General features: G+C 32.5%; 1 long non-coding RNA gene across 9 annotated transcripts in view; it reads right to left on the reverse strand.

Moving 5' to 3' along the window:
- The window catches only part of LOC137488661 (uncharacterized), a 331,464-nt gene extending 312,232 nt beyond the window's left edge, over nt 1-19,232 (reverse strand). For all 9 annotated transcript variants that reach the window (XR_012395836.1, XR_012395831.1, XR_012395830.1 and 6 more), the window contains exons 1-2: nt 19,023-19,232; nt 15,003-15,088 (exon numbers count right to left, since the gene is read on the reverse strand). This is a non-coding gene — a long non-coding RNA (uncharacterized lncRNA). The remainder of the gene's footprint in view (nt 1-15,002; nt 15,089-19,022) is intronic.
- Between the last annotated feature and the right edge of the window lie 4,554 nt (nt 19,233-23,786).

A 23,786-nucleotide genomic window follows, 5' to 3' on the forward strand; every position in this document is an offset into this window, starting at 1 on the left:
TTTAATGTTTTAAAAACCTTTTGTGAAAAGAAAATGTCTAAATATTTGTAAAATAATTGTCAAAACAGCTTAATGGTGAAACTTTGATTTTACTGTTACATCTTTTTAAATAAACAGACATTACATCTTAAAAAAAAGTTTCTTAAAGTCCACATGAAGTGGAAGCTGCAACCATTTTTTTTCTTCGTATTGTGACGCAGTTCGCAGAGAAACAGAATATTAAATGAGAAAACAGTAGGCGTGGCTTGTTTTTTTCTATTGCGAGATGAATGGATGTAGTAAAGAAGCAGTTGGAGGGTGTGGTTAAGTATGTTAGCCAACAGGAAAATAGGAAACAATTCTATTTTCAATTTGAATATATATTTGAATTATATTTATTTTAGTTTGCAATTTATTGGTTTATATGATTTATTGACGTTGCATATGCAGCACATGAGATGTATTTAATTGTCTCTCGAAAAATGACGTCTCACCTGCACCCTCAAAATCATTACATTACATGAGATTGGGGGAAATGTTTTGCAGCTCGTGCAGTAAGCAATCGCTGATAGAGCACGGGTGATTTACATGTGAAGTTAATGCAAGGATTGTATTAGACATCCTGTGGCGATTAAATATACTGTTGGCATTTTGTGCGTTTGATGTGCTTCAGACTACAAAGAAAAAAGTTGGAGCAAACATCTAACAAACTGAGCATTGAAACAAACAGAAAAGCAAGCAGCTTACAAGGATAGAGATTGGTTCAAGAATGAAGGCAGAGGTACGTGACCGAATTGAAGAAGATTAAATGTGCGTTAAATTGATAAATGTTTTAATTTAAATCTTTTTCTGCAGTTAACAAGAGAAAACGCTTTCTTGCTATTGACGATATTTACGGCGATCTGTGGTGGATTACGGTAGGGGAAGCAATAACGCATGTCGTGAGTGAGATATATGATGTCAGATGGTCCGGGGAGTTAAATCTGAGAGACAGTAAGATCATGGATAAAAATAAGAGTTATACAAACTTCCTTTGGCTAAATCCAAAATGTTTTAGATCTGTTTTAGATCTTGTCTTGACAAGAGACCAATATAAAGAGGTTTTTTTTATTTTTTTTATTTGTGTTATTGTGTCAGATTGCAAACCTAACATAATAGACTAATATGGTAAATAAAAAAACAGCCCCCATTTATTTTTTTTCCTCAATTTCTATTTAATGGAGAGACCATTTTTTAACACATTTGTAAACATTTTTAATAGCTAATTTCTAATATTTCTAACATTTTTTAAGACACTTCTATACAGCTTAAAGTGACATTTAAAGGCTTATTTAGGTTAATTAGGTTAACTATGCAGGTTAGGGTAATAAAGCAAGTTATTGTATAATGATGGGTTGTTCTGTAAACTATCGAAAAAAATATATAGCTTAAAGCGGCTAATAATTTTGACCTTAAAATGGTGCTTAAAAATTGTAAAACTTCTAATTCTGATCTGTATATATATATATTTATATATATATATATATATATATATTTATATATATATATATATATATATATATATATATATATATATATATATATGTGTATGTGTATATATATATATATATATATATATATGTGTATGTGTATATATATATATATATATATATATATATATATATATATATATATATATATATATATATATATATATATATATGTGTATGTGTATATATATATATATATATATATATATATATATATATATATATATATATATATATATAATATTGTCTGCAAGCTTCTTGGAATTACCACCACAAAATCAGTCGTTTTTAATCGCAAAAAAATCACCACCAAAAAAATCGTGATAAACTAGGGGGTCTGATATATTACATATATTTACTTTGGACTGTAATCTTAATTATAAACTATAAACTGTACAAAAGGAAATCCAATCATAATAATTTATAATTATTTTACTTTCTTGCAGTAACTTGATGCTAAAACCTAGCAGTTTAAGTCAAAGTATCTTGTTATAAAACTCAAATTAATTAGCATTTTAGGGCTGCACTTTGATCTGTGATTCTATTTCTTTTAGATATGCCTGAATGATTGTTTCTTCTTTGACCCCCGTACGCCCCTTTACTAAGCCTTTACCATAACAAAAAGTTTTTTTATTGAACACATGAATTATAAAATAGCAACTAGTCTTTCAAAGTGAAAAGCAAGGCCAAAATCAGGGTACGTTCGTCTCAAATTTCCTCCATTTCTCAAATATCATTATGCAGGGACATCTGTGAGTGAGGAGAAACATTTAATATGTGGCTGTCTTCCCCATTTGCCATGTAAAGTTTAATGAGAGGCTCTAGGGTTGGCACTGCATGAATTATGTATACATTATTCTATTTTAAAGCCCACACCAGGCATCTATCTTTCGGATGGACCGGAACCAATGTGATGGACTGGTTGAAAATGAAGGGCCTGGAGCAGATGCACCATAGACATCACACAGAAACACATTACCGGGAGAGTGAACATGTGTGTGTGCGTGTGTGAGTTGCCAGGTCCCTAGAGAACTTTATATAAAGAAAATGTATAGGAACAAGGGTTCATCCCTCAGGACCTACCAGAGGAAATACAGAGATGAGAGAGCGGAAAAAACAGAGGGAAACGAATAAAATAAGAGAGGAAAAGAAACCTGTATGCTGCACAAGAAAGCACAGAAAAGAGCATGAAGTAATTTTGATATGGCTTAGGGATAGACGGACTGATCTTGAAGAACTTCAGATACTGCTCAATATATGCTGCCATTGCAGAATCTTCAATGCCTCTGCAAAAGAAACTAGATTTTACTCAAATACTGAAAATGAAACAATAAAAGTACTGTGTGCAAAATAATATTGAAACGGAATGTGACCAGGATAGTGCACTGAATAAATCACTCTTATGAACCAGTTCATTTCAGTAAATCAAAAACACACAGAACAACTATAGCCCAGTAGCCCAGTTTCTGAAACAAATGACTCTAATGAATCATTCTTATGATGAACGTTTGAATCATTCTGAAATATCATTCACTATAACATACAGCCTTTTCCTTAAAGAAAATACTAAATTAATTATGCATGGAGTTACTATACATAATATATAATGATAATATCATAATAATTGGAAACAAAAGACAAAAAACATAAACAAATAGTTTAAAGTCTCATTTATTTATATACTGAAGCATAATATGCAATATGAACTGTTTCAAATTCACTTTCAATCAATATTCAAAAATTCACAGTTTTCCTTAAAAAACTAAATTTAGTCTAAAACAATAATGTCATTTTATAGCTCAGTAAATTTTAATTCAGTTTATTATAATATAAATATAATTAGTATCATAAAGTGGTAATGTTGCAAAGTTTTGTATAAAGCAGCTTTAGAGGCAGTGGCAACAGTTAATTGATGATTCACAGTGTTGGGAAAGCTACTTGGAAAATGTACTGTAGTGAGCTAAGCTAATAACTACTCTTCTTAAAATGTAGCTTAACTACACTAAAAGCTACCCTCTGGCAAATGTAGCAAGCTAAGCTAAAAGGTACTTCTAAGCAATTTTGTATTGCAATAAAAAAATACATCTAAGCTATTTTTGCGATTTTCATTTTTAAATTTAAGCAACTTAAATCTAAATCAATCATATCTTAGTGATCTAAGATATGTCCATGAAACAGCACATGTACCCAACAGAAACAAATAATAGTATATAAAAGCAAAAACAAAAAATCCAATAAACCAGTTGTTACACATTTAAAATACTATAGTAACGGGAAATGTTTAGGAATAAGCATTATATTGTATATATATTTACACCTCTTCATCAGCTAGACACTGGCCTCAAAGCTATATGAATGTTGGTGCCGTCACTTATTGATCCACGATCAGTAAATGTAGCTTGTGTGGACGCTACTGTGCCACCTAACTAAAAAACTAGCTTCGCTAAAGAAAAGCTATTTCATTTATAAAGTAGAGATGCTACTGCCATGCTACTGAGAAATGTAGTTAAGCTAGTAGTGACGCTACTGCCCAGCACTGATTCAGTTCATTTTAATAACAGAATTGCAGTTCATCAATAATGAAAGTGATTTATCTATTAATTAGTTGCTGCAAGCTCAGGTCTAGTATCAGTGATTTAAAATAAAAATGTTATTGAATACAATTGATAAATCTACAATGCAACTAATCCTTTAAAAAAACAAAAAACTAAATCATATATATCACATATGACTTTCAGTACTTTTTCATGGTTCTAAACTAACTCTAAACTCCTGCCAATTCAATATAAAACAAAAAAGTAAATAAATAAATTGAAACATGTGCATTTAAACTATAAAAGTAATCCGAGTAATTAATATGATTATTTAATTTAAATGATTTATTTATTAAAAGACTGATTTAATGACTCACTCAAAGACTTCGCTTGTTTTATCTTTATCTTTTTTTGCTGGATGAATCAGCATTTTATATGAATCTCTTTGATGAATAATTCAATGAATTTGAAAAATACTTTCAACTGATTCATGTCACTATACCTTCTGGCATAACACTATATCTGATACATATTAACTTGAAACAACAAATTACTTTTGGTGATTTTATTTATTTTGATTGCAACCAAATACAAATTTTATTAAAACTATAAACTTTTATTGCAGTACTTCTGTATTAACTTTTTTTAAAACAAAAAAATAATAGTATCTGACATGTCCCACATCCTTCACGTTTAAAATTTGTTTTTCATAAAATGCACTAGAGCTCAACCACTCTCACTGAAAGGGCTGTAATATAAACAAAACATTATTCATCTTTCTTTTTAAAGGGGAGGAGCTACTATATATCCCGCCTACATGTTTCAGTTGAGATTACATCAAATGTTGAATAAAAATGCACATTTCTTTAAAGAGTATTCCTGCAGCTCTAGTACTATGGGATGGGGGGAAAATGAAATCACAGAGGAAGAAAAAAGATCTAATGAAGTATTCTGAGGGTCCATGATAATGTGTCTCTGCACAGATGGGTTCAGCTGGAGTCTGCTTTGCCTGGGGCAACCACGGTGGGCACAAATCCTAAATCACATATGTCCCCTCAGGCTCATCTCTGCTGTTTGCCTGCAGACACCGCAGAATCAAGTCATTTGAAGAAGAACTCGAATAATACTCGCTCACACGTGTGAACACCACATCGTGCCTATTTCTTTATGCCAGAACAGAGATGAGATTCCTTACAGAAGTCTGTACCTATGATCAATATTATTAAAGCATAAACGCCAAGGTCAATGGCTTTGGGACACAGGGTTCTCGTGGTCTCCATAGTGACCTGTCCCCGGTCTTAACTGACCTCCTGTGGCTCATCAATATAGTGACCCACAGACATGACTCAGATTGTCTATTAGTCCATCAGTTCTGTGTGTGATCAATAACATTGCCACGGCTGAACTCCTTTTCATTTAATCAAAGACCAAGACTGTTCTAGCACTGCCAGTTGTGAATGATACTGCTCATTACATATGTCTCTGCTCCAAGGATGAGCTGGCCATATAAGGGCTGGGAGTTTTCCCAGTGGGACAGTCCACTTCTTATGGGACAGCTGGTGAAATCAAATTCGGGTACATAATACATGAACCGAGATTTCAAATGAAACAGTGAAATGTGAAATACTTGTGTAGCACATACAAATTAGCAATGTGGGATTTGAACATTTGCCATTCCATTTGTTTAGAGTTGAACTAATCTGCACAGCGTTTTGCATTTATGAGTCATATACTGTGAAATTCAATATAAATACTATACTGTACTGTGATTTTGAAGACATCTTTTTACAACTGCTTTTTATAACTGTTTATATTATATTATATTATATTATATTATATTATATTATATTATATTATATTATATTATATTATATTATATTATATTATATTATATTATTCATTTTCTTTTTGGCTTAGTCCCTTTATTAATCTGGGGTCGCAACAGCGGAATGAACCACCAACTTATCCAGCTGCAACCCATCAGTGGGAAACATATGATACATACACTCATAAACTCTCAATCAAATACAGACACTACAGACAATTAAGCTTACCCAATTAACCTATAGTGCATGACATGTTTTTGGACTTGTGGGAAAAACCAGAGCACCTGATGAAAACCCACACGAACACAGGGAGAAAATACAAACTTCACACAAAAATGCCAAGTGGCCCAGCTGAGGCTTGAACCAGTGACCGTCTTGCTGTGAGGCTCCAGCGCTACCCACTGCGCCACAGTGAAGCCCTATATTATATTATATTATATTATATTATATTATATTATATTATATTATATTATATTATATTATATTTACATCTAACCAGTTGTTCTTACAGAATAAAACCCAAGAGGCTTATCAGCAACCTGACCCCTCGATGCCTTTTATTATGCGATTACCTGCCACAAAAAAATAAATAAATAAACAAGTTGCAAGCAACCTTCACTAACCTATTGTATGCATCTATATTTGAATACAGGTATGTATCTATGAATATATTCAATAGCAACCCAAATGATTGTGAAGTACCCGGATGAGCCTGTGTTATTAGTTGCAATGGTTGTTATCTGGGAATAACATACCTTGGAATGTTGTGATTGACCAATCAAAATCAAGAATTCCAGAGAGTTGTGTGTTAATATATTGCATTTATATTATATTATATTATTCCACAGCATAAATTCATAAATCATTCTGTAATTTCTCTATTTTCACTTTTTTCAATTTAATTCATTCTTGCTAAAAAAATTCAGTCAAATTTTACATTTATTTAAATCCATATATATATATATATATATATATATATATATATATATATATATATATATATATATATATATATATATATTATTTATACTAAAAGCAAACAAAAAGTTATTAGTATATTATCAACTAAACATCCTGCAGTCAGGTCTTAGCCTGTTTTTTTTTTTTTTTTTTTTTTTTCAGTCTAGTCCATCTGAGCTCTGTACTGCCATAGATCAGGTTGACTGAAGTATTTTGAGAATTGAGGAAAAGTCATTTCAATAATACATTCGCTGAAGCCCAAAAGGGGATAATCCCTCTTTTGCAGCTGTCTGGAGAAGGTCAAACGTTGCATTGGGAATCACAGTTTTTGAGCAGCCTGGAGTAAAAGGCCCTTAAAATATTTACAACTGACAAAAAAACTGAAGCAATATGCCTTGGCTTGTTGTGTTTGTTAATATAACCACAGAAAGCAATTTCGTACTGTTTGCTTTCAGCTCAATGATACTTTATTTAGGGCACTTTTCTTTCCCCAACTCATCTGAGCTTTAATTGTCACAGAACTAATGACTCTGAAGCCACAAAAATGTTATGATGATTCGGTTTACCTATTTTTACAACCAAATTAGCAGATTTAACAAGCTAGAAACAACAACAGTTTAAAATATGAGGTATTGAATCAGCTCTACAATGATTACAGTACATATAGGGTAGTGATTTAAATCATAATTTTAAAATATAAAGTAATTTACAATAAAGTAAGAGTACAAAACAAAAACAGTAAACAAGCTAAATAAAAAAAAAATGCAACTTCACTTTCTGCCTTTAGGTGGCATTTATTGAACAGCACAAATAACATTGCTTTCTTGATTATTGCTGAAAACAAAGCTGCGGTGCTGGTATTTATTAGGCATATGAGCAGATGAACAGAAATTTTATCATCTAAACATTGACCAGTTCCATTCAAAAATATCTTCCTAAAACCTCAGATAATTAGAATTTTCCTCTAGTATTTCACACAATACCAAACATTTTTTACATCGGATTATAAAAGTTATGAAATTCAGTGTCTTATTTTGAGGAAATATATCTGGAAAAATATTTTCATATCATAGACAGTGCTTAAAATAAAATTATAATAAAAGTGCAACAATTAAAAATTTTATAAAATAACTGCTCTGTTTGTCAAAGGCATTGATTCGTGCTTGTGCTGGCAAGTTTTTAAATACTACTAAACAGTTCCACACATAATCCAAAATCAACAGATGCACAAATACATTGAAAAAAAATCCAAGTAGATGTTTACTCTAACTTTAGATAGAGATTTTCTCTGATTCATTTTTCCTGACTTTGACACATATAAAACCCAAAGGGATTGCCAAAACATGAGCTATAATAAAAACTGGCCAAGCAATAAACTACACTCTTCAACCGGTTTCACACCACAAGCGTAGCAGAGCATGAGCAGCGCATGAACAGCATGTACGGGTACAGAAGCAGTGCACAGGCATCTCTCTTTTGGCAGCTGATGCACAGATCAATCTATCTATCTATSTCTGTCTGTCTGTCTGTCTGTCTGTCTGTCTGTCTGTCTGTCTGTCTGTCTGTCTGTCTGTCTGTCTGTCTGTCTGTCTGTCTGTCTGTCTGTCTATCTGTCTATCTTTCTATACAGTTAAAGTCAGAATTATTAGTCCCCTGAATTATTAGCGTCCCAGATTTTATTTTTCCCAATTTCTGTTTAACGGAGATAAGATTTTTTCAACACATTTATGAACATAATAGTTTTAATAACTAATTTCTGTAATCATTGTAGATAGTTCAGCTGACAGTTCAAATACCTTGTTCATGTACTCATATTTTAAACTGTTGTTGTTTCTAGCTTGTTAAATCTGCTAATTTGGTTGTAAAAATAGGTAAACTGAATCAGCATAAAAATGTTTTGGCTTCAGAGTCATTAGTTCTGTGACATTTAAAGCTCAGATGAGTTGGGGAAAGAAAAGTGCCCTAAAAAAAAGTATCACTGAGCTGAAAGCAAACAGTACGAGATTGCTTTCTCTATAGCAAACACAGCAAACCAAGGCATATTGCTTCAGTTTTTTGTCAGTTGTAAATATTAATTAGTTAATTAGGTTAGCTATGCAGGTTAGGGTAATTAGGCAAGTTATTATATAACGATGGTTTATTATGTAGACTAGTGGTTCTCAAACTTTTTTCATCAAGTACCACCTCAGAAAAAAAAGGTCTTTCCAAGTGCCACCAAAAATGAGTAGTATTGAAATACAGTAGCGTAGTAGGCCCAGTAAAGCAGCTACAACTCTGCACAGTTAAAAAAAACTTGGCAGATAACCTCAGAAATATAGGCTATATGGCATATATGGTATATTATATAGATCATTTTTGATAAATTTTGAAATGTGTAGCATGTACATGACATATTTCATTCCTTCTTGTACCACTAGAAGGAAGCCTGCGTACCACTAGTGGTACATGTACCACAGTTTGAGAACCACTGATGTAGACTATAGAAAAAAATATAAATATAGCTTAAAGGGGCTAATAATTTTGATCTTAAAATGTTTTTTAAAAAATTCAAAACTGCTTTTATTCTAGCTGATATAAAACAAACAAGACTTTCTTCAGAAGAAAAAATATTATCAGATATACTGTGAAAATTTCCTTGCTCTGTTGAACATCATTTTGGAAATATTTAAAAAGAAAAAAAAAAATCAAATGGGGTCAAATAATTATGACTTCAACATATAGATCTTTTTCTTACAACGCAAAATTACCCATGATGCTTTGCATGTATGCTCTAGGAGAATGCTAAGAATTTCCGGTCAGCAGCTGATGCATGTAAACAGTCACATTTGGACAGCTTTGAAACGATAGTTTTAATTTATTTTACCAGCTTTTATCATCTTTGAACTATTTCTGTTGTCCATCAGAACCATCTCCTGGACTGATCATTTAAAAATGCGATCTAATAGGATGGAAAACAGCTGCTGTGAGGCTTTTTTCCCTCATTGTCAGACGGCATCTTCTGCCGTTTAAATGAAGCCTCGTCATCGCTGACAACGTGAAAATATAGGCTGGTGTCATTTCGAAATGACAGAAAAACACAAACCGTGGCAAAAACAACAAATGAAATGAAACATAAACAGTTCGCGATTAGAATGAACAGCAAATCAGCCAGCAGAGTATCAATAACTGACTTTTATTGGTCATTTTTGTAAATTGCATGACTTACATAAGTTTCATGCTAATAATACGGTTTGCTCTATAATGCAGCTAAGTATTGCCTGTGTGTGTGTGTGTGTGTGTGTGTGTCTGTGTGTGTGTGTATTGAAGAGCCGCTGAGCTAACAGCTGACAGGCCGGGAACACACACACACACACTGTATTTTTTGACGGTAGACACGTGAACTAGGAGAACGTTTTTCTTGTATTACTGACGGGCTTGAACCACATCTGACAGATTAAAACGGCTTTAACAGACACATTTCTAAGTTGTGTGTCACAAAAACACTCTGTAATATATTAAAAATGCTATTAAAACCCATTTTCGGAGTGCAAATTACCAGTTGTAAACGCTGTAAACGGAAGTTTTTAGCATTCTACCGGAAGAAGCTGGTCGCTATGGCGCCCACCATGCAGCAGCCATGAAAAAGATCTATACACACACATTTTTTTTTTTAAACTTTTAATCTGCTCCAAGAGGCCCGCGGCAATGTCCTCCTTTTCTGTTTCCTTAAGCTGCAAGTCTTTGTTTTACAAATGATATAGATCCTTAAGAACTGTATGCTTCTCATGCTCTAAGAGGAGTGTCATTCATGTCTTTTCAGGTGCACTCGATCAGAAGACAATTACCTGTGATAGGGTCCACGTACTTTTGGAAGCATATTTTAACATATATATCACAAAATACCTAAAAATTATTCGAAGTCATTTTTTTCATGCATCACTCTGTAGTATTCACAAACAAGATAATTAAATAACTTAAACTCAAAATAATGTTCCTTGTTAATTTATTTGACAAGTAACTTTGTACTGGTGTAGGATAACAATTTTCTAACATTCAAGTACATCAAGGCACATTGTTTCACCTGTAAACTTTAACAGATAGGCCTACAGTGGAGGTCAATTTGTTTTGCGTTCCCATTCATTTAAACTAATGTTTCAGAATTTTTTAACAGTGTTTCCTAAAAAGAATTATTATTCTGGAGTCATAATAAGTCCTATTTCTTATTGTTTATTCCGTGAATAAAAGCTATTTTTAATTTAAATAAAAATAAGGTCAGTATTACTAGCCTCCTTAAGAAATAATTACTTTATATTTCTGATATACTAAACAAAAAAGTTACAAAATAATTTGACTAATTATTTCAACTTTCGTAGTTAACTAAGTCTTTAAATGACACTTCAATCTTAATTAAAGACTTAAAGGGACTTTGTCAGAATACACCTGTCTTGCAAAATAACTAGTAAAATGTTCTGCACTGACTGTCACCAAGGGGAAGATAAAAAAGTAGATATTAGAAACGAGTTAGTTAAACTATTATGTTTAAAAATGTGTTGTAAATAAATCATGTGTTAAAGACGAAAATCAAAAATGAATGAAGGCAAAACTAAACCAGTTGAATATGACTTACATGAGCGTGACTGAAAACTACATTTGATCAATGTGTTACATCTGTTCTTTGGTACTTGCCGACTGTTTGTAAATTCAAGACTGCATTTCCTAACGTAAAACTATGCACACGAGATTTCTGATTAATAATGGTCTCTGCATAGCTGAGGACTTACTATATTAAAAGTGTTAAAATCGCTATTGAAAACAGAAGTCTAATACCATCAACCATGGACATTTTGATAGTGTTTCACAACATGAACATGACTGAAGTTTAATCTTTTTATTACCCGAGTCAATTTGGGCGTTAATTTCTGAAGAATGCAGGCAACTGATGCGCACAGCACCGTCACAGAGAGAGCAAGAGCCGCGAAGGCAGAGGAAGCGAGTGCCCGAGGGAGCGATTGCACGTGACACCTAGAGCACGCGAGAGAGGCATTCCTTTGCCTTTTTGAGCCCACAAATGTGTCATTAAGTTTGACGTGTTTCCCCCTTACACGCAACTTTTGTAAAGCACGTTGCTGTATCAGAATCCTTGCTTGTAAAATACGCTTTAGAATGCTTAATCTAAACAAATTTGATGAACGCGATCGTGCATGTTGATCGCAAGTGTGTCGCTCTCGCTCACCGAAAACCAGGCTGAATGCACTGTACTGCACGCGTTACGTGCGTCCGTTCCCTAGCGACAATAACAAATGCCTGACATTGCCTGACCATATTCCTTGTTTAGAATTAAATGTTTAGAGATGCCTTTGATGCACCTCTTTGATGCTTCTTACGTTGTTGTCGCAGCACCAGTGGCACCGAAATTAGGCACTGAAATTCAAATGCTGATTTGATCCGGTACATACCGGTTACAAAGGTACCGGTGCTATAATGGCACCAGGTTTTGGTAACCAAACCTAGTTAACATGGATGTTGAAAAAACACACGCTGCTCATGCTCTGCTTACGCTTGTGGCGTGAAACAAGAGTTACTGCATCTGTATACATTCTTTTTATTCTAGGTTGAAAATATCATGACATCACTAAAAAGGTTCAGATTTCCTGCATTTGTTAAAGATATTTCAGAATATATTTGAGTTTTTCCATGAGTGTGAAGCTGAATTTAAACCAGAAAATAAAAATAAAAAATCTAATTCCAGTTTCTACCCAGTCAATCATATTATCTCAAATCATGTGTCTAAAGACCCCGAAGAAAAACAACATGTTTTACAAAAACACAGTCCAAAATCCTTCACTATAGACACGTCTGAATAGACAAACACGATTTTAACCATCTAAACCCACCAAACTTTGACCCTATGAGTGCCAATGTATCACATGGCCATTTCTTCCTGTGTGGTTCTGTCTGGTCCCGAGGTTAAAGGTCACATAAGAAGGGGATCTGAATAATGGCTATGAGGGAGGCCAAAAATGACTAGAGAAAATAGAGGGAGGTATTTCACAAAGCCTCCGTTTGTTAGTCATTCAAGGAAGAAAAGAAAGAAAGGATTTTGTCCATTTAAAGGCCTTCAATGGGAGTATTTGCTCTGCAACTTATGAACACACAACAGCAGGTCCAGCAAGATGACAAATGTTATCTTACACATAGTGACATAACCGGAAACAGCACCAGCACATGCACTGCGATTCTGCCAACCGATAAGACGATGACAACACAGGACAGGAATTTAGCTTGAGATGTAAAAGGTCAGATGGGCACACACATAAAATAAAAACAGAGAGACTCACACAGGGCTTTACAGTCCCAACAAACACGCCTGGAGGAAGAGCAGAGCTTCAATTAAATCAGATCAGGCTAAGCTGAGCTGGAGGAAAAGCCCAAAACCAAATCATCTCAACCTTCCAATCCAAGTCATTCAGCTCATTGCTAAACACAGATCGCCAACAGTGCTCCTGGCTACAGCATTCTCTCTGATAAAAGGCCATTAGCATACTTCTAACAAACAGAGTGAACAGAAAAAGGCTAGTGCTAGTTATATTATTAAACAATACATAAAAAAATATTATATTATTAAACAATGCATAAAATAAATACTAATATATATATATATATATATATATATATATATATATATAAATTTTTATATATATAAATATATCAACTGAAAAAATACAGTAAACCCTGATAATAACAATACAATACAATTAAATAGAATAATAAATAAATAAGCAATAAATCTTTAAAACCTCCTTTAAGACATTTTAATCTGTTTTTAATCATTTTATTATCTGTTGTTTTTTAATTCTTAAACTTGTTTCTTTTATTCTTGTTTATGTAAAGAACTTTGAATTGCCAATGTGAATTGAATTGCCTATGTGAATAAACTTGCTTTGCCTTGTCTTGCTGAATAAATAAATATATTTATTTGATGTGCAATTATTAAATGGCCCTAAATAGGGTTGCTCGATTAATCAAAAAGTTTCATCAAAATATTCAGAATCTATAATCGATCAAATGTTTCCAGGTCGATTTTTTCCACTTTGAGCAACATCTGATCTCTGGTCAGGTAGGACAATGGACCCATTTTTGAGCCCTACTTTGCACTACATTGACGATAATTAGAAACTATAAATATCCCTCACTACATTACACCACCACCTGCAGCCTGGACCGTTGATAAGACAGGATGGATCCATGCTTTCAGGTTGTTGATGCCAAATTCTGACTCTAGCATCTGAATGTCACAGCAGAAATTGCAACTCATCAGACCAGGCAATGTTTTTTTTTAATCTTTCGCAGTTCAATTTTGGTGAGCCTGTGTGAATTGTAGCCTCCGTTTCCTGATCTTAGCTAACAGGAGTTGCACCTAGTGTGGTCTTCTGCTGCTGTAGCCCATCCGCCTCAATGTTCGACGTGTTGTGCATTCAGAGATGCCTTTCTGCGTACCTTGGTTGTAATGAGTGGTTATTTGAGCTACTGTTGCCTTTCTATGAGCTCGAACAATGTTTGACCATTCTCCTCAGCCATTTAGCATCAACAAGACATTTGCACCCACAGAACTGCTGCTCACTGGATATTTTCTCTTTTTCAGACCATTCTCTGTAAACCCTAGAGATGGTTGTGCATGAAAATCACAGTAGATCAGCAGTTTCTGAAATACTCAGACCAGTTTGTCTGGCACCAACAACCATGCCACGTTTAAAGTCATTATAATCAGCTTTCTTCCCCATTCTGATGCTCTGTTTGAACTGCAGTAGACCGTCTTGACCATGTCTACATGCTTGGGGTGCTTACACTGGAGTGCTGCCATGTGATTGGCTGAAGAGAAATTTGCTTTAGCGAGTAGTTGGACAGGTGTACCTAAAAAGTGGCCAGTGAGTGTAGTTAATATATCAAAACCTGATTTTATTATAAGCATACACACCTATTAAGTCCTTACTTTTACCAAGCTAGAAGCAAGTGTTCTCTTACCTCCAGTGCTATCATATGTTCCCCCTCACCTCAAGCATGCATACTTGCATTTCAAGCACACAGTAAAGCAGCACTCCCAGTGTGCACTGGGAGTCTCAGATGGCTTTATGAGAGATGGTTAACCTTCCTCAGCCTGTGCCTATGACAGCTGTCAGCTTTGAAAAGACACCAACCTTTCATTTCACACAAGGGAACAGAGCCGGTGAGCGAGGATGGCCTCTCTTTCCTGGATCTCAGATGGAGGACACTCCAGCAGCCCCTGCATTATATAAGAACAGAGTGGTTTCATATTAGCCCCCTGACTTTGAGCGCATGAACTGATGGAATATTAAAGAAGTGCAAGGGAGACAGGGCACGATACATGTGTAGTTGCTTTCTATAGACCTGCAGGTTTGAATTTGTACCCTCAATACATGATGAGCCTTTAACTCCGCTTCAATGGAAAAACTGTCTTACTTGATAAAAGGTAACAATGTCAAGAAAGCATGTTTAGGTTAAAAAGAAAACCACAGAATATTACTGCAAAAATGTGACATGAAATGAAAATTGCAAGCAACGTTTTTCCCCTATTGTGACATATATCAAAGCGAAATTACTTACTGAAAACAAATGTATAGAAGAACTTTTATTAATAAATCGTTTAAAAGGAATACTGCAAAATGGATCCATAAAATAAGAATTTGCCATATCATGTCTATTAAAAAACAAAACTTTCAATATTTATTTATACATTTAGTACTTTTTAGACACACTATTAAAATCACAATTAAACACTTATGACTTAAGATCTCAAAAGCAAAACAGTGTAACTATTTTAGAATTAAATTCAGTTTCTTAAGTAAATTATTTAGTTTTGAGGATGTTTAGATATTTTCACTGAAATAAAATGCAAAATTGATTTTTATAACATTAATGTGTAAACTAGTATAGTATAAATATAAATGCCACATAATGGATTATACTTTTTTTATCATTTAAAATGTTTATTTTACTTATTTCTATATGGTAAAATTGTATTTTATGAATTGAATTTATTATTATTTTCATTTTTGTGAATAATGTATATTAATACATATTGTATTATCATTCATTTTATTTCATTTTCTTTTATAAAATATTTAAAGGTTGCATTTTAATTAAAATTTTATATTTTAAGCACTGTATGGTTGTCCCGATACTATAAATTCATGATAGTATACCAGCTGAAGTATCACAACACCAAGTAGTATTGTGATACTGTATTAATTCATTCATAAATTTTCCTTCGGCTTAGTCCCTTACTATATATATATATATATATATATATATATATATATATATATATATATATATATATATATATATATATCAGTGGTTGCCACAGCGAAATGAACCGCCAACTATTCCAGCATATGTTTTACGCAGTGGATGCCCTTCCAATTACAAACCAGTACTGGTATACACAAATACACTCACATTCACACACATACACTACGGTCAATTTAGTTTATTCAATTCACCTATAGCAAAAGCCACGAGTGCCAGAGCACCCAGAAGCTACCCACACCAACACAGGGAGAACATGCAAACTCCACACAGAAACAGCAACTGGTCCAGTCGGGATTTGAACAAGCAACTTTCTTGCTGTGAGGCAACAGTGCTAACCACTGAGTCACTGTGCAGCCTCTTACAGTATAAGTTCATAATTCAAATCATTGAAATGAAGCAAATTGTGAGAAATACTATATTTTTTTATCAGAGATGTCCAAAGTAGGGCCCCCGGGCCAAAGTTAGCCCATTGTAACCTTTGATTTGGCCCACCATTTCATCTTAAAAGAGAGTAAGAAGAATAGAAAGAGTTGGGGTAATTTCTAGTTTGAAATAGACTATACCTTGAAAACGGTTATCATCCCATGCCTTGTTCAATTAAATGAATCTGATTTTTAAATTAATCTGATTAAATGTAAATAATGTCACTCGACGGATAGAGGAACATGCAGAAAACATGGGTGAACAAATCAAGGCAAAAACAAGTGTAACTCCATTCTGTTATAAATGAGACTGTTTTTGTTTTTACTGTCAGATGTTCATAATACATTTTTTTTTTAAATATACCGTATGGGTTAATACAGTAAAAAGTAATGTTTTCTAGTTATTTTAAATATCATAAAATAAACTAGGAAATTACCCATGGCATCTATATTTACCTTTGGTCCACTATAGCCTCAATAACATTTTGTTTCCAGCCACCCCTGTTTTATATGTTATAATAGATACATGTAATTAATAATTCCCTTACTATTAAAAAAGTATTATCAGACATTGTTTTATTTGTTTATTGTGACTCTTTTTTTTTGTTATTGCATATATATATACATTTTTGTATATAATTGTGTTTTTGAAACAAATAAAGACAGCAGACGACAATATTTTACTTGATCTATTTAGCCTGACATGTTTACTGCTCCAAAATATTCTCAAAATAAAATATTTTGTGTTCAAAGGGGGAAAAGTTTTAGTTTTTTTTTTACCTAGACGTTTAAAAAAGAACATATTTTAGAGCACTAATCACAATACTGTGAAATCGTAATATTTTATTCAAGGTTATCATACTGTTAGAATCTTATACCGGCCGATGGCTAAATCATTCCACATGTAACATTAACTATTAGAACCGTTAATGATGATACTACTGTTTAAAAACTACAGTAGCACTACCAGTATTTTGAAGCCATAGTATGATAGTACCGGTAAATCATGCAACCCTAAAGCACTGTTTATCATATGGAAATTTTTGCAAATATACTTGCTCAAAATAAGACATTGAATCCCATAATGTTTTTTTTTTTTATCTAATGTAAACAATCTTTATTCTAACAATGTTTAGATACTTTTAACTCAGAAAAACTCTCAATTAAGCTGACTTTTTTCAGATAAAACAATTCTACAAAAGTAGAAGAATAAATACCACTTATAACAGTTTTAAAGCATTCAAATAAGGATCTATTTAAAAATTAGTACTTGTGCTTTCAAAAGTTTCTTTATCTCAAACATTTTCTTTCTCTGTTCGACAGCACATCCCATATACTCATGTAAAGTTAATGTCTCAAACACTCACAATGCAGCCACCAGAGACCTGTGCATTCGACAGAGAGATCGCTCCCTTTCCTTCTTTTATTAAAGTCTGCATGCATAACATGGAGGCTCAGGATGCATCCAACCCCCTCTCAATATCTGTGTCTCCCCGAGTCTGTCCCGAGCCTCCTCACATATTCTTTTAATCTCTGCTTGGTGCTGTTATAATTGTTTCATGTTCCTTTCATGATTTGTAACTAAGACCCAGAACGGTTGCAACACAGACGAGTCCAGTGACAGCTCACACTGAGATCCAAACCGTGTACGACGGGCACGGTTGATGTGTCTGGGTTACAAGACTGATGAAAGACCTGAAACTTTAGAGTGATGTACAGTATGTCAGTACGCCTTTGCCTGATATAATATGAGTGGCATCAGGTTTCTGCTCTCATGTGCTCTTCACTCCAGAAGAACTACTGTCCTTTCACTTTATTACTTATTTTAGTTCTGTTTTCATTGTATGGAGAAGAGCCCTTGGCTGCATTATACAATAAGGTTGTATAGATTACAACTACACTTTGTAAGTTTTGGCCTTCAGGCGCTAAGTAATTAGCAACTTCTGAAAGAACAGCTATTCTACTCTCTACAAAAACATTAACCACGGAATTATTATAGTATGTGTGTATATATATATATATATATATATATATATATATATATATATATATATATATATATATATATATATATTATTGCTGTAGGTGTTTTTAAAGATGACAGGTGTCATGTTTGCATAAAGATTTGCTCATTAGTCTTGTGTAAGCTTCTTTTTAATAACTATTAGAGCATTTTAAAAATACAGATAACGTTACTACTAAGCCAACATTTATGACAAATTCCCTTACAGTTATAATTAGGAGTTTAATGTAACGTTACCAGCCGTATAACAGATGCTTGTTTACATTTTACATTTACAATATGTCCTGTCAAAAATATTAATACATTTTCCATTTTACCTCACTATAAAAATATAGGCTTCAATAATGTGATGTTTTAGCAAAATATTATTAGTGTCAAAAATATGAATCAGGTTGCAGGATGAAGTAAAGTTAGGATCTGTAACTTAGGGAGGAACATACCTGTTGAGCGATGTCAGCTTTAGGTTAAACTGCCATGTCACGTTATTTCATAAAGGCTGAGGTTCAAACCTGTGCACAGCGAGTTAGACTGCTACGTGAAGTTTAATATTTCCTAAGCTAAATCTTCAATCGTGTGCAAATTTCGCGAATTATTCCGAGGTTAAGATAAACAGTCGACGATGAAAAACGTCGTTTTATAATGTGATCCATTCATACGAAACGCCAGATGGCGCTGTTAATGGCAGCGAAGGACATAAACGCGCTGTTTGAAAACAAACGGACACGCACGTGGTGGGTTTCAGAATAAATAGTTATGTTATTTTCTGATTTGAAAGTATTTCCTTTTACATTATATATGACATCAACTTAATTATAATGTTTCATATATAGATTTATTTTTATATTTAAATCTCATATTAACTCCATCAAAAATTACACCAACCTACCCACCTTTAGAAATATTTTAGCAATTATTTACATTTCTCCATCAAATAAGAACAACTTACGTTTTCTACGAAGTGAGATGCTGCACAAATAATTACCTAGTTTTCTTTCTCATTGTATGCCTGTGCTATGAAAAGCTGTTTCCTGTAACTGGGTGCTAAAGATGCATGCTTGCTGTACAGTTGCCTTCATTATATAAATGCTGAAACATCTCTGATCCCTCTTATTTAATGCTGATTAAACACACAGGCTCTTGCGGGTGTCTGCGCTAATCCCCATGACAAAATATGAATGCTAAAACCCTTCCGGTTAGGCGATGCATTCTGTGATCATGCAAACAGCTACTCAAGCAGACAACTGAAAGCCGAAACACACCGCTCGCTGTAGTAGATTGGTAGAGTCTCATCCAGAGTGCAGTTGTTTATTCTGCCTCCTACTGGCTCTTGTACTGAACTACAGCTGCTGCATCTGCAAACTGAGGACTTTGATTGACAGCTTTCAGCCAGATGCGTGAGTTCATCCACTGATGACGAGAGAGAAGCCTTATAGTGTTGCACAACTGCTCAGTCAATACTTATCAAAACAATAAGCAAACATACGCTCATCAAAAAAGTCAAGGCAGGATAAGAAGAGTGCATGAAATGCAGTGCGCAGGTCTGTTATAGTTGTATAGCATTGTAAAATACATTTTTTTAATTTATTTTATTTTATTTAGTTTATTTATTTATTATTATTTCTTTATTTATTTATATAAAGTCCTTTATATGAGGACCTGTAGTAGTATCTTAGTCCCTTTAATAATCAGGGGTTGCCACAGCATGTTTTACACAGTGGTTGCCCCTCTAAATATATATATATATATATATATATATATATATATATATATATATATATATATATATATATATATATATATATATATATTTTTTTTTTTTTGTAGAATTTATTTTAATTCCTATCATCTACATTCACATTTGATTATGCATATATTTGCAATATTTAGTTGCATATTAATGGTTTTACATATTAAACAACTTATATGTATGATACTTTTATTATATTTTATTTTTTATTTCCCATTTGTACTTCTGTAACATTTTTGTGAAAGTGTTGTGAAATGTTTGGCAAAAAAAATAGATCTTAAAAATCTATGAAATAAATGGAAAAAATGCATTTGCACAAAAATAAACTTAAAAAGCATTATTAAAAAATGTATTTGATGTTTTATATTTACTGAAAATAAATTGACATTTTGGATAAAGCAAAACCGCTTTAAATAGTTCTTGAAGGAATACATTTGACACTGTTAAGGTACAAAGTGTCTTGTCACTGTAGTGGTACCGGTTCATGGATCAGATTTGTACCTTTGATGAAGGTTTAATATTGCATCTGACTGCAGGTTTTAAAAACCAAAGGTACATTTTGGTTTCCCATGGTACAAATCATGTCCTTAAAAGTTACAAACTGGTACGAATTTGTTTCTTTGTCTAGTTCGGTTCTATATACTGCATGTGTATGTGTATATATATATATATATATATATATATATATATATATATATATATATATATATGTGTGTGTGTGTGTGTGTGTGTGTGTGTGTGTTCGTGTATGTATATAACAGTTTTTGATTAAAAAAAAAACATTATATATATATATATATATATATACATATATATATATATATATATATATATATATATATATATATATATATATATATATATATACATATATATATACATACACACACACATACACATTTATTTTAATATTTAGTACAAGTTTTTTTTTATTTTTAACATATTATTTTCGAAGTCAATTTAATATTTTAAGGTATTATTTGTTATTATTTTATAATTTATTTAATTTTATATTTTATTTACTAAAGGAAATACCATAAATTTAACTAAATTCACGTATTTATGCATTTCATTCCACTGTGCTGACCTAGAAGAATTAAAGATTTTATTTATTTAGAATATTTCAATATGTTATTTATTATTTCATATTATTTTATTTCAAGAAATTTGCTTAATCTCTAGAGCTGTAATATATATATAAAAAAATTCAAAAATAATTAAATTAAATGATTTAATTATTTTTGGCCACTTTCTATCCATAAGTAATCCATATAAACTAGAATAACCAATAAATGAATGTTTGTAATTTCATCATGATAATACCATTCACTTTCTTTCTTTTATTTTTATTTTTCTGTATTTTTGAGTTTTTCATTTTGTATTTCTGTTCTTTCATTTTTTATTTGTCTTTTCTGTATTTCAAATTTTTCATTTTGTATTTCTTTCCTTCCTCCTTTCTACACACAGTGGCAATAAAACTGAATTTAATGAAGTACCTTTTGGTGTTTCACCTAAATACCACAGTACTGTATATCCATCCAATAGCATGGTTTTACAGCCTGACAGCCTCATTCTTGAGCGACTCAGAGCAGAGCGACTGGCAGGTGCAACGAATACAAGGTGAAGGAGGGCTGTTTAATGGGACGTCTGTGAGGCAGAAGGAACATCTGTGGTCATTAGACTGCATACAAAAGGAGACCCCCCCCCCCTTATTCACACAGTCTCGGGGGCTCTTTGGACGATGGGGTTTAGAAGCGCACCCTCCCTAATTCAAGGCTTTCAGCAGCAATCATCATTAACATTTCAGTATCCGCGTGTGTTTTCTGTTCACCCCCCAACAGAAAGTGAAAGAGGTGACGCACTAAAGAGTCTTTTAGTGATTTGGTGGCTCGTCAAGTGTATTAATTGATCATAAATTATGCAAAGTCCATGCCAGGATCTTTAATAGGCGTGCTAAAATTCAGAATAAAATCTAACAGCTTTTGGAAGGATAGTTAGGGTGCAAATGGCTATGGATAAACATTTTACACAGACTTAAAACCGTCTGATCTAAAAGGCTTGTTACTTGTTATTATTTCTGTGCCACGTATTATTATTATTATTATGATTATTATTTTTATTATTAGAAGTAGTAGTATTATTAATATTAATATTAACATTATCATCACCATCATTATTATGATTATCATCATCATTATTATTATTATTATTATTATTATTATTATTCATGTTGTAGTTGTTGTTATTATTATTATCATTATCATTATTATGATTATCATCATTATTATTTTATTATTATTGATGTTGTTATTATCATTGTTATCATCATTATGATCATTATTATTATGATTATTATTATTATCATCATAATCATCATCATTATTATTATTAATGTTGTTGATGTTATTGTTATTGTTATTGTTATTATTATTATCGTCATCATCAATATCATTATTATGATCATTATTTTGATTATCATCATCATTATTATTATTAATGTTGTTGTTATCATCATCATCATCATCATCATCATTATTATTGTTGTTGTTATTATTATCGTCATAATCATCATTATTATTATGATTATCATCATCAATATTATTATTATCAATGTTGTTGTTGTTATTATTACAATTATTATTATTGATGTTGTTATTTTTATTTGTATTATTAACGTCATCATCATTATTATTATTATCATTATTATTATTATTATTATTATTATTATTATTATTATCGTAATTTCTTGTCGGCTTAGTCCCTTCATCATTTATCGGGGTCACCACAGCGGAATGAACCGCCAACTTATCCAACACGTTTTGGATGCCCTTCCTGCCACAACCCATCTCTAGGAAACATCCACACACACACACACACACTATGGACAATTTAGCCAACCCAATTCACCTGTACCGCTTGTCTTTGGACTTTAGCGTCATTATCTAATTATCGTCATCATCATTATTATTATTAGTAGTAGTAGTAGTAGGAGTAGTATTAGTGATGCTACGATCGATTGGCTGGGAATCGGTGTTGGCCAATAATTCGGGCGAAAATCACTTTTTATTAATTGATCGGTACTCGCTTATTAGACGATGATATGAACCAATCGCAAGTGTTCCTTTACAGGTTTACTAGCAGAGAAACATGCATTTTAACTTCCTAAATATCAAATTTGATATCAAATATCATTTTAAAATTTCGTCATTGAATTATTCTTCCATCATTTACATTGTCAGTCATTTTTCTTAACAAATTCTTTATCTGTTTTATCTATTATTTTCTGTAAAGCTGTTTCTGACCATGACGTGTTTAGGGATTATATGCAACATCCTTCATTTATTCTTTTAGGACTGGAGAGATCTTCACTTACTTGAAGGTAAAATGTGCTTAATGCAGTTTTAAAGTTATATAAAGCTCATAGCATCAAAATTGGTACTCTTTATCAGCTGATTAC

This window comes from Danio rerio, chromosome 20 (assembly GCF_049306965.1).
Source record: "Danio rerio strain Tuebingen ecotype United States chromosome 20, GRCz12tu, whole genome shotgun sequence".
In the NCBI taxonomy this organism is placed as follows: Eukaryota; Metazoa; Chordata; class Actinopteri; order Cypriniformes; family Danionidae; genus Danio; species Danio rerio.